This window comes from Zonotrichia leucophrys, chromosome 5, assembly GCF_028769735.1.
Source record: "Zonotrichia leucophrys gambelii isolate GWCS_2022_RI chromosome 5, RI_Zleu_2.0, whole genome shotgun sequence".
NCBI classification, from domain to species: domain Eukaryota; kingdom Metazoa; phylum Chordata; class Aves; order Passeriformes; family Passerellidae; genus Zonotrichia; species Zonotrichia leucophrys.
Window position 1 is genome coordinate 3629716 of NC_088175.1, and position 15354 is coordinate 3645069.

At 41.4% G+C, this 15354-nt stretch overlaps 1 protein-coding gene across 3 annotated transcripts in view; it reads left to right on the forward strand.

Moving 5' to 3' along the window:
* Window positions 1-15354, forward strand: part of AKT1 (AKT serine/threonine kinase 1) — a 78904-nt gene that overhangs the window by 16531 nt on the left and 47019 nt on the right. The gene's annotated exons all lie outside the window — the stretch shown is intronic.

Here is a 15354-nt window from a genome sequence, read left to right on the forward strand (position 1 = left end):
TTCCTTAAAAAATGGTTTATCTGCTTTAGTCATAGAATGGATTGAGTTGAAATGGACCTTAGAGATCGCATAATTCAACCTCCCTGCCATGGACAGGAACATCTTCCACTAGATGAGGTTGCTCAAAGCCCCATCCAAACTGGTCTGGCACACTTCTAGGGATGGGATATTCACAGCTTCTCTGGGCAGCTCATTCTGGTGCCTCACCACCCTCAGCCTAAGGAATTTCCAACCTCATCTTATCTAAATGTTTTCTCTTATTTTGAAACCGTTCTCTGTTGTCCTGTCACTGTCTGCCTGTGTAAGAAGTCACTCTCTTTAATCTCTCTTAAAAAATGAAATTGATTACTTTAATACTGTCTTTGGTGATATTTTTCAGACAGTGGAAGAGTAGTGTAATATTTGACCTTTTCTATTTGTAGTTTTCTTTGCATCAGGGATAGCTGTAAATCTGGTCTTCTTTTCTGATGTAGGTGTATTTTTACTCTAGCAGGAACATTTGAAAGGTATATGACTGATGTATCTCCTGATGTAGAAGTCAAAATTTTCTTATCACTTGCATGATAAGAAAAGCATTTATTCTAAATAAGAATTAGGTGAAAATTGCGTTTTCATTTGTGGAAAACCACTGCAAACTTCCTGGCAACAACCTCCAGCTGACTTGCAGTATCTCTGTATTGCCTATTGAACACTTGTGACAGCTTGTTTCTGTTGTTTCTGCTGAAGTTTAGCCTGTAAAGTCAAGATATCTTGATCTGAGAGATGGGAAGATGGTTAAATTACATCATCATGGAAGAATAGCAGCATACTTAGCTTTAAAGCCATTCACGACTACATTGGCACCCCTTTGTTATACAGTGTAGCTGAAAACGAACTGCAGCAATAATGAACCAATCCATCTAAATCACAGCAGCTGAACAACTGACTGTTCTATCTCAAAATGCAAATGCTTTGTGCAGAATGGATTTAATTGTAAATGTTTGCTTAGTAGGGAATATGAGCCTTTTAGTTTGTGACAATAATTGTGAATACAAAGACCCGCAGAATTTTAGGGTTTACATAGCTTGTCCCTGTTCTCATAACAATATTTCAAAGTCACTTTTTTAAAATGTACCATTTGGCTTTTTTCTAGCCAGTGAATAGAACTCTAAATGCCCAATCTCCAAGTGGTGTTTTGGAAACTGAAGGATAAATTTAGCTCTATGTACTTTGATCAGGCAGAATTTTCTGTTATATTTCTTTCAAATCTATGCTAGAGCTTTTATGTAGCTTCAGATAATAAGAGGGAAAAAATGCTGACTTTCAGAGCTTGAATTTGTTTTGCTGTGCAGAAATGCCAAGTGTAACTTGGAGTATTAAGCATTTTCTTTGAGATTCTAGTAAGGTGCCTCTCAAACAATTAAAAGGTTACTGTGAGGAATTTCTTTTGTAGTCAAACTAACAAGCAAAACCCCTCTGTATTAAAATCTTCATTCTTTGTTAAATTCCTGAAGCCTGACCGCTTGAGTGCAGCTCAAGAGGGTGAATCTCTCTCACTGATTTGAATGAATTAAAATAAAAGCAGCATTGTCATTTTGGGAAAGGAAAAAGCTTACTGAGCTTCATCAAAAAAAGCAAGAAAGCAGGAATACCTGCCTCCAGGCTGTTCTTAGGTGTATCTGTGTAAGGAAAAACAGATATAACTTGGAAAACAGACACACAAAATGTGCCTGTTTATGCTTCTGTTGGCATTTTGTGTGTTCTTTAATAGCCTTCACATGTGGATTAGTCCTTGTGAAAAAAAAAGGCAACCAAGCCCCCTGAAGAATAGGCCTTTGTGACACTGGAGAAGTTTACTGTGCCAAAGTTATGGTAAGAATTTGTAAATTTTGGCTGCTGAAGTACTTCCTTCCCCTGCTATGTTTTTATGTTGGAAACTTGTAAGTGTGGAATAGAGGGTGTTTTTTGGTTTGAGTTGTTTTTTTTTTTTTTTAATGACAATGCAAACATTCATTTCACAAACTAAACCGCCCGTTCACATGACACTGCTGCTGTATATAAACACCCTGTTGATCTTGTTCTGCAGAAGTGTTTGTTGGGCTTCCTGAGTCATACGGAAATGCTCCACTGCTCCTCTTGCTGCTGTGCTGTGCACTTGGGCTCTGTCTGCTCAGATTTAGTTTCCAAATGTATGTCCCTGAAATATATGTTTTTTCTTGGAACAGGGCCTTCAAATTTGGGATGTTTTCCTGTGCCTCATTTTCTCTCTAAAATTTTTCATTCTGCTATCTCAGGAGCAGGTTTTGACTTAATTAAAGTGGAACCTATTGAGAAGACGTTTGGTGCTTCGTAGTTGCAAACCTCTCTTCCTCTTATATGTGATATTGTTTCTTCACACAGATCTTAGTTTGTGGCAGGCAATAACTCAGGCTGAAAGAGCTGTGCAGAGCACACAGGCCCAAGAGGATGCTGCTGGCTGCACTGCCAGGTGAGCCTTCCTGGCAGCCTGGGATGCAGTGTGCAACACAGTTGACTTCACAGGGGTTCTCTGGAGCAATCAAGGGCAGAATTAGAGTCCAGGGCTAGACTGTCATGGTGACAAAATATTTAGAAAACATTTTCTTGCTTGAAACAAAAGCTTGGATTGTGCAACACAAAGTACTGTCCCAGTGTAATAAACGATGCTGTGTATTTTTAAAGGGTTCTGTGTGTTCCCTGACTGTCAGCTCTTGCCAGATTCAGCATGTTCAGGTAAAATGAGGCATTTTTAATCCAGACTCTTGCTTTTACAAGCTGGGTTAATTGTCACCCTTCATGCAGTGGGGTTGCAAAGATGTGGCAGCCAAATGTGACCTCACATTTTGAACACAGTGGGACATCCCTGTTAAAGACAGATGCAGTGGAGCAGTGTCCTCCCTTCAGCCATAGTGGCACAGCTGCATTAAGATCTGTTGCTTAAAACTTACACCTTGTAATTGGCCAAGACTGATTTGATTTCTTGTGTGCTCTGTGACTAGACCTGGTGATTGCTTTTATTGGGTTAGAATGTGCTGCTCTTGCTGCAGTAGGAACTTTTTGTTCTGTAGGTGTTTCATCCTTCCGTAATAACTCATGTAACTTTCTTTTTGTTAATGCCTGAGGTTTTGTGATGCCCCAGCCTTACCAATATCTACACTCTGACTTCACTCTGACAACAGAAGCCACAGGTCTAAAGTGTCTGTAAAAGATTGTTCATTGGGAATAATATAAAATGATTTTAAGATGAGCAAACCTATGAGAACAGAATGAAGACTGCTAGCCAGCCATGCACAGTTCAGTTCAGCACACTGCACCATTTGGCATTAATGCATATTTTTCCCAGTCTAGTCTGTGTTTCCTGGGTAATATCAGTTGTAATTTCAGAGAGAGCATGATTTTACATGTATGCCTAGAGCAGCAGGTGGCCAGATTTCTTTCTGAAAAATAGTGACTTGTCTCAGCTCTAAGCAGATCAGCTGCAGAGACTTTTTTAATCTTCTAAGTTCCTGTAGTTGTTGGACTGTACTGTTATTCTTGAAAGTGGAAAACAGAAGCAAAACATGGAGGGGGGGAATATACTCTTCTAAGGTTTGCATCATCTTGCATCTTTGTATGCTTGTCATGTAACCGTGTCCCATTCAGAGTGCTGCTCTGAACAGAGCAGAGCTCCTTCTTTAGGCTGCTGCTTTGTCCCTACCACTAGTTCCTCTGTTGCATTGAGCTACAAAACCAGCTGCTTTTGCTTTTCATACCTATTTGTACCATCTCTAATTTGCTATTAAGATGTTAACTTCTGCCTCCCCTTAGCCTAGCATGTGTCTATACTGTGACTGCAACGTAGAGGCAAGCAAGCAGTTTTTCCTGCTTTCTCTTGTGCTACCCTTTCACACTTGGGAATTGGTCCCTGTAAACAGCTGCAGTGCTGCTTTATTATCCTCTTCAAAAGCTCTGGCTCCTTGTGTTGCTTATAAAAGGCCCCAATGAACTTGTAATGTGTGTGTACTGAGACTGCTGTTCCCAGCAATGCCCAGTATCGGTCCCCTTTTTGTGTGTGTCTGTCTGGCTTTCCATTGTCCCTGTCCTGTGACAGTCAGCTCCCAGAACAGGGACTGTCTCCTTGTTCCATGTGTACAGCAGGTGGCTCAGATCCAGATGTGTATCTGAAGTTGCTGTGTACTGCAGTAACACAAATCATTGTTACAGAAAAGCTGCATCTAAAATAGGGGAGAAAAATTCAGATACACTGTAATAAGTTTTATGTACTTTTAAGGGTTGGGGTTTGGGTTTGTTTTTTTTATTAATCCTCTGACTTGTTACTGGTAGGATTATGCAAAAAATAGGTATATATGAAGTTCTCTTCACATTTTAAGAAACCTTTCCTATGGCCAAGGGAAAGCTTTGTTCTTGGGAGCTGCTCCAGGCTACTAGGAATGGGCTACTTCATAACAGCTCTTGTTGGTTTCTTGGAGAGGTTTGTTTATTCCTGTGAATAGAGTGGGTGTGCTTATGGCAAAACCTCATGTTTCTGGAGACTTTGCTCTTTTCAGGCATTATTTTAGAAATGGAATGACACACAACAGGATGTGTGGTTGTAGATACATGTTCATGCTTCAGGGCCCATGCATACCTTTGTGACCATGTACAATCCTGTGCTTTTTCTCTCATCATTCATGTGGTGAAATAAACCAACGGAGGAACAGTGGATTCATTTCTCCTTTTTATGCCCAGAACACACAGAGAATGTATTGATACTCGTCTTTCTGTTGACTCATAGAATGCTCAGGCCAGTTATTGGAGGTAAGGAGATAAAAATGAGGACACTTGCCCATGCAGGCTTGAGATTTATTCCTCAAATTTGATTTGAAAATTTCAATTTGACAAAATTGCATCTGTTCTATTTCTTGTGTTTGTATGGTTTTTAATTCTGAGTTACCTACATGCAGTATTAGTGCTAGGAATTCTCTTACAGCATTCTCAGTGGTCCCACTTTGGGTAGGGGGATCAGACCAGATCACCTCAAATGGCTCTTTTTAACAAAGTATTCTGTGGTTCTTGACCAGTTTAATACTGGGATATTGGTGATCTCATGCAAAGCCCACCTTGATTTTGAAAGAGTATAACAACCTCATATATAGAGATGTTTGGCTTTATTTTTTCATATTCCTTGTGATGGCCATCAAAGAGAAAATTAATAGCAGCTCCTCAGTTGTCAACAGGCTTTTTAATGTTTCAGTGCTGGCATGTCTGTTCATATATAGAAGTTGGGATTTTTCAAGGGAAATGTTCAAAACTTGGAATAATAAACAAACTGTGCTTATTTACTACTTTTTGTAAGTGCTCTGGGTCTGAACCCAAAAGTTATTTTTTGCTTTAGTTGCTAGAATTTCTAGTTTACTAAGATTGCTATGTAGCTGTGAAGCTGCTGGAAGTTTTGCTTTCATTTGTTTATTTGGCTCTTGTTGCTGTGAGGCTTGCTGTCAGAAAGTAGAAATGTTTCTAACCTCATCCCAGCCTTTCTCCTTCACTTTTTTATACTCTTGGTATAAAAGAAAAGGGAGAAATTTGGGTGTAGCAGGATGTGTGGTGGAACTAGCTCTGTTCTTTCTGGGAATCTTCAAGTAGGGCTTCTGTTTTGTCACTGGCAGGAGTTGAATGAGGTGCCTGATGGTGCTGCCTTCAGAAGAAGCTGGTTGGCTCCAGCTCCTTCAGACTCTGTGGCAGGGGAGGTGTGCTTTAGATGCATGTTGTGTTGCTGGTGGCTGAAGTTTGCAGCAGCAGCCTGTTGTGAAAGTTGAGGCCTGGGCCATGAGATCCAGCTTATCAGCAGCAATGGATAGAATAGTCCATGGATAGCAGAGGTGGCTATCCATGGTGGAAGTTCGTCATGGCTGATCTGGTGTCCTCAGCCACCACCAACTCACAAATTTCTTCCTTTGACCAAATCAGTGCAGTGGCTGTGTCATTCATCAAGGCCTGTTCCTGATGGTTTAGTAGCAGTCTTGTCATTTTTTGGCCACTGAGCTGAGCAGTCACCTTTTGGAGTTAGATTTGGTAAGCCTGGTGATCCATGGTGTGATGGATCCCTGCTGTTTGTTCCAGGGTAATAGTCACCTCAAACAGTTGACATTAAATGCTGCTTTATGAATGCCCTTAAATTGTAGATTATTTCATAACGGGTTCCCTGGATGGTTGCAACTAGAGTCCCAGAGGACAGAGTAAATTTTGGACCTGATGTGCTGTTTCACTTAAAAAAGAGAGCCTTTGAGGGCAGGGTTGAAGCCTGGCTCAGCCAGGAATGGGAAACCTTGAGTAGTATGCAGCCTCTGGAATTTGTTTTATCTGAGACAGTATTGTGTGGAGTCTGGAGCCAAGGTCTCCCTATGAAACTGCATTGGGCTGTGTTTGGATCTGTGTATAAAAGGAGATAGCTGTACTACCAAAGGGACTTTTTTTAATTTCTTATTGTTGTATTACCTAAACTATCTAGAGCAGGGAGATTCTTGAAGGATGCATGTCTAATACCAGCTTCCTGTTAAACTTTCACTAATTATTCTTAAATTATACTTAGAATTTGCAGTGGATGTTTTTAATTTTCTGCTTTGAAAACTTGATACGTCTTCCTTCCTTTTCCCACAATACCAGGATAGTGGTGGTTATTTTGGAAATTGTTTTCCTTGTTCAGGTTTGGATTTTTGCGTGCAAACAGCCCTTATGTCTGATACCCTCTTCCATTTTTCTTGGGCTGGAAATGCTGTTGCTAAAAGACATATCCATTACCCATTCCTTGGGGCCCAGAGGAGCTTGGTAGGTCAGTCAGATTGAAGGCAGAGCATGCAGGAGCTGAAGAGGTGTCTGGAGCAGGAGGGTACCATCCTGGAACTGAGAATTGAACCCAGTCTTCCCCTGCTCTGCCACAAACTTCCTCCTTATACAATCACCTCGGACAGGGTTATTTTTCTCTCTGTGTGCCCCAGTTCCCTCTCTGTAAAGTGGTGATAACAGCACTTCCTTGCTTCATGGGGATGTTGTGAGGACAAATGCAGCTCAAGCTGTGGGGCTCTTGGATCCTGTGGTAACTGGGAGCACAGATGGAAAAAGGGAAATGTTCCACATAAAAGCTTTCTGTTCTTTGAGCCCAGTGATAGATTATGGCACTGATGTGAGTGTGGCTTCCACTGAAGTCATGGCTTGACTGGTGCCATGTCTTCCCTTCAAAGGTTTCCTTCCTTCTATGTGCCAACAGGGAAAGCCCTTGACGTCCTCCTGGTTGTGATTGTTTGGGTCCTTGGCTGCAGGCTCTGTGAGCCCAAGAGCCTGGGTGACTCTTGCTGTCTGTTTTCCAGCCTGGCCTGCTCACAGTTACTGAATGGAGTGTGTGCTTCTGGCAGCAGTCACCCAGGACATTTCACAGACTAACTCACACCCTGGAAGGAGTTAAAAATATGTATGAATGGATTTTCAGTTGTGAAATCCAGACTGCTGTAGCAGTTACTCTGAGCAAGCCCTGGACTGCAGTGTGACCAGAAGAAAGCAATTGTCCCTGACACAACTGGTTAAATTTCATAGAAACCACATCCTTTGTGTTGCCACTGACAACATAACATTCCTTAATGTTTGATTTCAAGCACAGCTTTATTACCCAGCTGTACATGCAAGCATACTTTCTTCTAAAGAATTTCTGTCCAGAGTCACCACAGAGTGAAGCTCTTTCCATTTTAATGTGGACTTTTAGTCTTGTTTATATATAGTACAACCAGGTAAGAGACAGGAAACCTATCTGCTTAATATGTACATTGTGACGTGTCTGAAGGGAAGGAGCCAGTGAGCTGAGTATTTGTTCAATTGAATCTTGTTCATGCAAATAAGTTTTGTTTTGGAAGCTTTTTGGGCCTTGAAGTAGATTTCATTTATTGCTTACTCCTTGGAACATGGGGCTCATGTCATCTTTCTTCTTCACCTGCCTTGATAAATTCTATATTTAGTCATCTCTGCCCATCCACTTGAACAGGACAAAAATAACTTCAGTGTAATCCATCCTCTCCTTTCCTCTCCACCCCTTCCCTCCCCTTTCCTGCTGCTAGGTTTAGGGCATTCAGTTGTTTGGGAAGTGGTGTTTGTTTTGCTTTGTTTCCTTACAAGTAGGGTTGGAGGGCAGGAGAAAACATTTATACTCTGGCATAAAGTTGTTGTGAAGAGTATGTAAACTGTCAGAAACACTTCCTCCTCTCTTACAACATTTGCTGAGGGGTCAGAGTGTGTGCAGAGTGTGTGGAGGGAGGTGGAGCAGAGAGGTTGGGAAATGACTTGCATGTGGCATACATCTGTCTGACAAAAAGCCAACCGTGCCAGGGGATAAATGGACAAACAAATAGTGTTTCAGTTCTGAACTCAGAGGTTCAGAACTTAAAGTTTGCACAGGAGCAACTCTTCAGATAAGTTTCCAATTGGACCTTGACTTGTGTTGTGCAAACACATAGTAGCTAGCACAGAGGAGTCTGTCCTCTAAAACCCTGCCTGGGAGAGGATCTGGGCACAGGCTGTCCTTTGCATGGCTGCTGCTGTGTCCTGCAATGGGAATATATATCTATAAAAATATATATATTTGTGTGTGCATATATACATGGCCTAACACAGACGAACACTGGCCAAACCCCCAGAAATATTTAAGCTGCAACCCCTTGCCTTTAGCATGAATTGAGGTGAAGTAGCATTTCTGTTAATCTGGCTGTGAACATGGGCTATTTTTGGATTGGATAAAGAATGTCCACTGACTTTACGAAAATGCTTGCTGTCTATGTTATCTGAAATATTATGGTCTTCCACTATTAAGCTGATAGGGATTTAAGGGAAAGGGTATTGTTTTGGTGAAACTGCTTTGAAATACAGCCTGCCAAGTTCTTGTATCTCGAGCTGAGTGTTGGGTATGTTGTTCCTGACAGACACGTTGTCTGGAGATGTAGGGGGACTGATTGTTCCAACAAAAAATGTTGCTTTTTGTAATTCAAGCATTTATTTATTAAAGGTGTTAAAGAGGGTGATGTGGAGCAGAAAGATTGAGGGAAAACATTTTAATTGATGCTTAATAAAATTAAAGTTGTTTTTAATTAAATTTTTCTTTTTAGTATCTGCTTTTCAAAAGAAAGTGAGAAATTTTCCTTTTTTTTTTTTTTTTTTTCTTATTTTTTCCTTCATGGAATTGCTGCAGGACAGAAGGAAGAAGGAGTTGGTTTTGAAAATTGGTCACAGATTTAAAGATTAAAATTCTTTGTTCCTCCTCCTCTTTTGCCTATGTGCCAATAAAAGCCTGAGCCATGTGGTGGGGTCAGAGTGGCAGTGCAGCCCCATTTTGAGTTGCACCCTGAGTGATGTGGGTGTGAAGGACAACTGATTGGAGGACACTGATCATGGAGGGTCTTCTGTGGTGTGGTGGGCAGTGCAGTGGAACCCCTCACCAGAGCTGGCTTGCACTCAGCAGCCAGAATCCTGGTTTGAGCCTCCACGCTGTGAATTTGTAACAGGGTTTGCTACCAGCGCCCACCTCGCCTCTGTGCGTGGTGTCCGATTGCCTCGGCCCCCTTGCTCAGCCCTGCTTTTAAAGCAAAGGGCACCACTTGAGTTTCTAGGAATGTTAATTCCTTACTTTGCAAGCACAAATACGTGCTCAGAGTGTTTGGAAAGGAGCAGGCCCTGAATTTAGAGCTTACACTCCCAGGCACGGGGTAATCCTGTTAGGAGTCTGGGCTGCTGCGAGGGTCCCGGGCAGGCTGTGCTGCCTCGCAGGCATCTGCTTCTCTCCTGATTGAGTCAAGTCAATATCCTCAAAACTGTAATTTACACTGGAATGGTGGATTACACTTGTCATGGTTTACAGAATTTTGTGTTGTGTGTTTAATAAAAGAAAATGCTTTCTAATGCTTATTATTTCTGAAGTCCAACACGTCTGGACTAAGGCTCAGTGTATGCAAGGCAAACTATGCCTTAATTTTACAATTGTCTGATGGGACTTTGCGATTTATTTGTTGTTACTTCCTTAATGATGTTGCAGTCAGAGGCACTGTTTTGCTAAATGTTGTGTAAAAAGTAAATTGTAGCACAGCAGATGTTGGTATTTGGATGGATGTCGGTGCAATGGGGGGACAGCAACAGTCATCTCTGTCAGCTGTCTTCAGGCTCGGCAGGCCTGCTGCGTGGTTACTTTGGTGTGTAAAAACAGCTCGTTTTGCAACTGGGAAGTTTGGCATTACATTTGGCACTGAGCCATGTAGCTGGGTTAACACAAGTGTTTATCCAGTGATTTTCTCAAAATTGGTAACTTGGAGAGAATGTTATTAAACTTCAGTACAAAGAAAGGGGGAATATGGATGGATCTCTTTCTGAAAAAGGCATTGATGTTTAAAGTCCTAAACACCATTAAAAAAAAAAATCCTTTTATTTCCCTCATCCCTCTTTCTTTGCTTTTTCGTCATCATCCTTTTTCCAGCTTGCTGTTTACAGTTTCCTTTTTAAGGATTAAGACATGGAAGTGTACCTAATGAAATGCCATAACCACCTTTTTCTCCATCCTGTGTGCTGTCATGAATTAGGTGCAAAGAATAGAGGACTGCAAATGAAGCTGTTTAATTGCCACCACCCAAAATTTGGTAGAAGTTCCAACTGCAGCATGAAATGAGAACCTGCTTGTATGCATATCTGCAGAACAGTTGATTTCTGTATGATAAACTACTGTAAATTTTACCTTTGGGTTAAGTACAACAGTCCTTGCAGGCCATCAACAATTTTTCGTAGAACTCCTGTTTGTATTGGATGTATTTTTTTATGAAAGTAGCAATTTAGGCTGCATTTTCAGTGAGGACAGGTAGGAGCATGTAGGTGGTAGTTTTGCAGAGCAGCAGTTTCAATCAGATTTTATACCTGAAATTTGGAACCTGTTGATTTAATGCTCATTGGGAAACTTTATCATAAAGGATTAATTTTTCAAAACCATTTTAATCTTGTATTGCATCTGTGATTAAATATCTAGATTGCTTGGAAAGGCTTCCATTTCTTTTGAAATTGGGAAAATGATTACACTAGGAAATTTGGATTCTCTGATGACAGGAAGAAAAGTGTATAGAAAAACATTTTCTCAAACCAGTGATAGTGACCCAGTAGTGGACTTGTGCTTAGTTAATCTTGTAGTTGAGCTGCAATTTTACCACCAAATAAAATACCAGTACAGTAATTTTCATTTGAGTCCTTTGTTCTCTCTCTTTTTTTTCTTTTTGTCTCTTTTTTAAAGAAGAAGGTGTTACCTGTATTGTCCAATTTCTATAGCCGAATGTGTCTTCATTTAGAAAACTGTAATTTGCAGTAAGTCTGCCCACAACCAAGGTTCGTTTAGTATACTGTGGATAAATGAAAATTTTAAGTGTTCAGTGACTGCTTTTTGGAAACATTTTTGTCTCTTAGTTTGATACTCAGGCTGTAATCCTGAAGTTAAAAAGGGGATGCAGAAATAAATGTGCAACAACAGTGGACAGGAGAATAATCTAAACCTTACAGCTTCCCCAGCCCAGAGGGTGGTACGGGCTTTGTGGGCAGTGTGACACAGGAAGATTTTCCTGTGTGTTGGCTGTGCCTGTGAAGGAGCAGGGTCAGTGCAGGGACCCTGTGCTCCCAGCCAGGCTCCACATTAGCTCTGTGGAACATCCCTACGTGTCTTTGTGTAGCTGAAGGATTCAGCTTTGAGATTCCAGCTTGCTGCATTTGGCTGCGTGTCAGCAAGGAGGTGCTGAGTGGGGAGCGTACTCTCCCCACAGACTGGGCACAACCTGTGCTTCAGCTGCCTGTGTTGGTGCTGGAACAGGAGCAGGAGAGGACTGGTGACGGCCACAGGCACAACTGGCATGGGGTGGGGGTCAGGCTGCAGCCTCTCCCTGCCCTGCCTGTGCTCTCAGCCCAGTCAGTGCCTTCCCTTCTGCCCACCAGAGACACAGCTTGTCCCTTTGTCAGCGCTGCTCCCATGCAGCTATTTCAGCCAGAATTGTAACCATGTCTTAACTCATGTCTAGCGCAGTTCTCAGTTCCCCTCCCACCTTACTGGCAGCTGCAGGGTTTGCAGGGTGGCCTTGCTTGGCTTGACCTTGCTTGGCTTGGCTGAAGTGGCAGAGGAGCCCCCAGCAGCTGCCACCTGAGCTGGAAGCATCAGCTCAGGGACCAGTGGCAGGCAGTGCTGTAAAACAGGGTGTGCTAAGCATCAAACAGTGCTTGCATGCAGGCTTTTCTGTACATGTGTCTGTACCTTCCTTGCCAGAAGTCCCTGAGGCACCTGGCTTTCAGGAATGTTACCCCAGGTGACCTGTAGGGCTCTTTCTCTCTCCTTTTTAAAAAAATAAAATTAATAAACAAGAAAATGGAAAATAAACAAGAAAAAGCAAAAAGCTGTCATTTAAAAGTTTAAAGCTTTATTTATGGTTTTCTGGCTCTTCTCAGAATGTGGGAATTTGACTTTCCTGGAGAGTTGTTGTAGTTGTTGCAAGTTCTACACCTGATGGGTTGCTGTAATGTGATTGGGTGAGGGATGTGTTTTGGAGTTTCTTTGGCTTCTGTCCTTTGGGGACATCCTTGTGAGAGTGGAAAGATGGAACTACAGAGAATGGACTGTGTTCAGTTATGGGATGGGGCTTTCAGGATTTGGGTGGATGAAGGAATGTGAGTTGTGTGGTGTGCTGTGCATGGAAAACCTGGTGTGGAGGAAAGGTGGGGCTGATGTGGCAGTCCCTGACCTCAGAAGATCCAGTGAGGCAAGTACCAGATTTGATGCCCACAGAAACTGGTGTGAGTTCAGGCAGGCTGGGAGTGATGTTTATTTTAACACTGCTCATAGGAGCAGTTTGAGTAGAAAATGGAATTTTTGCCATGTCCTTCCAAAACAAAAGTAAGAGGCACTGCAGACTAAAATCTGTAATTCAGGCTCCCATCTTCTGTGTCCATCTGCTTCCCACTTCTCTGTGGAATATACTGTTCATTTTTTATGCTATTTTCAAAATGAAAAGTGACTTTAGGCGTAGCAAGATGCTGTTGGCAACAAGAAAATTAATTTTTGGTAGCAGTGTCAAGGTAGGTAGGTCTTTATTGTTTCTTTTTTCAGGTTGATCTTTATTTCATTCATCCTTGTGTAAGAAACAGATCTTTGTGTGACTGAAATGCATTTTCCCCTAGAGCTTGGAGCTGTTACAGAGAAGTATAATGAGGTTAATATAATAGATAACTTCGAGGCTAAAAAATAGTTGTGATTATATGCATGTGTTTTTAGTTGTATTTTAGACATGTTTCAGTGTCACAGGGCTAAATTGTGGTACCACTGAAATCCAGCATGAATTTTGCTGTTCGATTATATTAAGACTAAACATTTTTACTGTCTTTTAAAAAAATAAATGAGATGTAATGGTGTGTCTGACTGAGCTTGTGACCCTGTTGAGGCAGCAGTGTGGATTGTGCTCTGCTTTACAGTGACAACACACCTTAGTTCAAGGCACAGAAGTCCTTGGCAGAGTTTCTTATGCCTGGGTTACTCACTAAGCTTAGCACCACAGCTGCCGTGGCTTTTCTGCTCTTACGCTACTCAGTGGTGAAGTTGCTTTAATAAATTCTCAGCATGCAATTAAGTTACTGTGCAAAATTCCTCTGAAATGAGGCAGCACTACTGTTATCTGGAGGAGATTTTCATTGCTGAGTTTGGGGTAGTGACTCAGTAAAACTTATCTGTGGAATACTAAATTTGGAGGCGTAACCAGGAGGTTGCCATGATAACAAATATTAGGACTTGCTTTCTGGGAAGTGCTCCTAATTTTTCCATTGATGGCCATTAAATGCCTCAAGATAAATGAAACTTTTTATTAGAACTAACATGGTCTTCTTGTCCTCCTCCAGGACCTGCTAGTGACTAAATGAAGAAGGGAAATCCAAATTAGCCCCAGCCCTATAAAGACACTGCCTCTTATTTAATGCCATTTCTTATTTTTTCCATTGAAATGTTTATTTAACTTAGCTTTCATTCATCTTTGTACGAAATATTTATCAGTTTGTATAAACATTTTAAAATTCTACATTGATTTTATTTTCTTGGCACTTTTAAGAAATTTCCCGATGCACAGCATGATCACACAATTACTGGTAGAGCTTTTATTGTAAGCGACCGAAAACAACTCTGTGCATTTATGTTGAAAATTAGGACTCAAACCCAGAAGCTAAAGAGTAACAGTACAATGTGTTAATTTCTTACTCTCCATAAATTGCTTATTTATTAAAATCCGTGTTCTGCAGCTTAGTTTTTACTGAGAGAGCTTTTTCCCCCCTCTTCAGACTGCCTCTGTAGTTGGTTCATATCTATTTTAGAAATGCCACAGTTTCCATAAATCTCCCCTAATGTCCTTTAACCTTTTTTCCCCCTCCATTTCTTTACAATTCCCTGAGATTTTGATTCACTTTGTGAATGACACAACGATGTGGTAATGGGAGCCTAGAAGTGCAAGCCAGGGACTCAAGGAGTGGTGGATGAAAACATCCTCAATGTGGATGTTTTCTGTTTTCTTCGAGGCTGTGTCCTGCGTTTTCCCTCCCCTGCTCTTGCTTTCCCATGGGCTCCCACCCCCCCAAGCTACCAGGGTATCTCTCAGTCTCACCAACTTTGGGATTTTAATGAGGAACCTCTGCTGAGTACTTTCCAGGTTTAATGCTCATAAAACAAATAAATGCATTGTAAAAATCACTCTTGCCCGAGTCTTTGACTCACCTAATCTTTTTTTAATGGGGCAGAGTGAGAGAAGGGTCCTAAAATAATTTTTAATCAATTCACGATGCTTTTCCTGGACATCCCCTATGTTTAGGTCGCTTGAGGAATAAAAGTTAAAACCCTGTGATTTCACCTTAATTTGTTCAGGAAGAGCTTTGGTTTGTGTATGTTTTTGTCCCCTCAGACACTCTGCCAGTCTCTAGATGGGATTTACTGAAAAGCAAAACTGGATATGTCATACTCAAATCAGGCATGTGTTCAGATAAGCACAAGTGTCATGGCTAAGGATTCTTAGGCAAAAAGGTAAAATCATTGAATCAACTTCCAGAAGCTGTCTAGAAAAGCCCATCCTTGTTCAAATACACCAGGGTGTGGTGTGTTTGGTGTTTCTGCTTTAGCTTTTATTTTTCTTTGTATTTGTAGTAGACATAAAATCTTTGGAGCACCAAGTCATGCTGTTTGTGTAAGTACATGGGGTGTATTTAAGAGCCTGATTAGCAGAAACGCTGACCATATTCAGACTGAGCTTGAGGAATAGTTGTAGCTACCTCCTTCCTCTAAGGGAAGATATTTAAAAACTTGCA